The sequence below is a fragment of the Penaeus monodon genome, chromosome 17, assembly GCF_015228065.2.
Source record: "Penaeus monodon isolate SGIC_2016 chromosome 17, NSTDA_Pmon_1, whole genome shotgun sequence".
NCBI lineage: Eukaryota > Metazoa > Arthropoda > Malacostraca > Decapoda > Penaeidae > Penaeus > Penaeus monodon.
In genome coordinates this window covers 17,363,620-17,365,732 of record NC_051402.1, presented here as the reverse complement: position 1 = coordinate 17,365,732, position 2,113 = coordinate 17,363,620, and positions in this window count along the sequence as shown.

The window sequence follows — 2,113 nt, the reverse complement described above, 5'->3', positions numbered from 1 at the left end:
CTCCCCCCCCCCAACAAAGGAGGAAGATGGGGAGGGAGAGGGGGAGGGGGGAACAGCAACAACAGGACCCATTGCATTCGGCGACGGACGGCGCATGCGTCCCCTTTCGCCGCTGCCCTTGAGTTAGTTTCGAAGTTACTTCTGTGTGTTTTCGCAGGCTTTGTTTTTATTTGGTTAATCTTCCTTTGTGTTTCTTATTTTGTTATGTGTATTGTATATAAACGTGTGTGTGTGTGTGTGTGTGTGTGTGTGTGTGTGTGTGTGTGTGTGTGTGTGTGTGTGTGTGTGTGTATATTATATGTGTGTGTGTGTGTGTGTGTGCGTGTATGTGTGTGTGTGTGTGTGTGTGTGTGTGTGTGTGTGTGTGTGTGCGTGTACGTGCGTGTGTGCACCTAAAGGAATATGCCCCCATCAGGAACCCCACGACACAAGCAATTTTATTCAACCAAATTCCCAAACGCTCGAGACCAAAATGTCTAGAAAAAAAATCGACTTCCCTCATCTCTGTGCCGACCTATCGTAACGTGATAACAGAAGACTCGTGTCACACGTAACGTACGGAGAGTCACACGAGTGGCTTGCCAGGTGTGACGCAAATGACGTGCAAGTAAAGCAAAGTGCTGCCTGCCGTCGACCTGAAGTGTGAAGTGTGACGCTGATGAAGTGCCCTCTGCGACGCTTCAGGAACAGAGCGTTATTTATGAGCTGAACGGGAGTTAAAGGCCATTTCTTGGAGGAGGGAAGAAGAGGGGAAGAGAAGGGGTGAAGGAAGGAGGGAGGGAGGATGAGATGGAAGATTAATAGATAGATGGATAGATAAAAAGAGCGAATGAGAGACGGCAGACAGACAGAAGAGAGACAGCCAAGCAGATAGACAGGCAGACAGACAGAGACACAGGAAAGAAAAAGAGAAATGAAGAGGGCCGGATGGAGAGAGGAAGTTCATGGATGGAACACAGGGGGGGGGGAGGAGACTAGAGAAGTAAGGAAAGAAAAGATAAAAATGGCCAGAAAGGAAGGGAGAGAGCAGAGAAAGAGAGTGGAAAGTGATACTGGAAAAAAAATGGAGAGAAATCGAGGGCAAGGACAGAGAAAGAGAGGGGATAGGGATAGAGAGAGAGAGAAGGGGGGAAAGGACACAGAGACAGGCAGACAGAAAAGGGAAGAGAGAGAGTGAGAGAGGAAAAAGAGAGAAAGGGAATGAGAAAAATAGAGTAATATATATATATATATATATATATATATACACATATATATATGTGTGTGTGTGTGTGTGTGTGTGTGTGTGTGTGTGTGTGTGTGTGTGTGTGTGTGTGTGTGAGGAGGAGGAGGAGGAGGAGAAGTAGAAGAAGAAAAAAAGTAAATGAAGAAGAAGAAGAGGAGAGAGAGAGAGAGAGAGAGAGAGAGAGAGAGAGAGAGAGAGAGAGAGAGAGAGAGAGAGAGAGAGAGAGAGAGAGAGAGAGAGAGAGAGAGAGAGAGAGAGAGAGAATGGGAACGAGTGGGGGGGAGAAGGAAGGAAGAAGACGAAAAAGAAGAAGGAGGAGGAGGAGGAGGAGGAGAAGAAGAAGAAGCAAAGGAGGAGGAGGAGGAGGAGGAGGAGGAAAAGAAGATGATGATGAGGATGATGAGGATGAAAGGAAGAAGGAGAAGAAGAAACAGAAGAAGATGAGGATGATGGTGATGATGAAAAGAATAAGAAGAAGATGGAGAGAAAAGGGGGGAAAGGGTATGTAAGCAGGTAAGGTAAAGCAGAAACAAAGGAAAAAAGAGACAGAAAGACAGATAGAAATAGACAGGCAGACAGATAAGCAGATAGATAGATAGATAGATAGGAAAGCAAACAGACAAATTGGCAGATAAACAAACACAAAAACACAGATATTAGACAGACATACAAACAGAGAGACACACACACACGCACAGGTAGACAGACAAACAGAAAGACAAACACATAGATTGACAGACAGACTTTTAAAGTATGTCTAATATCATCATATGCAAAATTCTCAAAAACTATGGAAAGAAACTGCAAATGACAAGCGGCAAATAGAACCGTTTTCACTGTTATTTCGCGAGCACTTCGAGGGCGCAGAAACGACATGAAGTGAAGTAA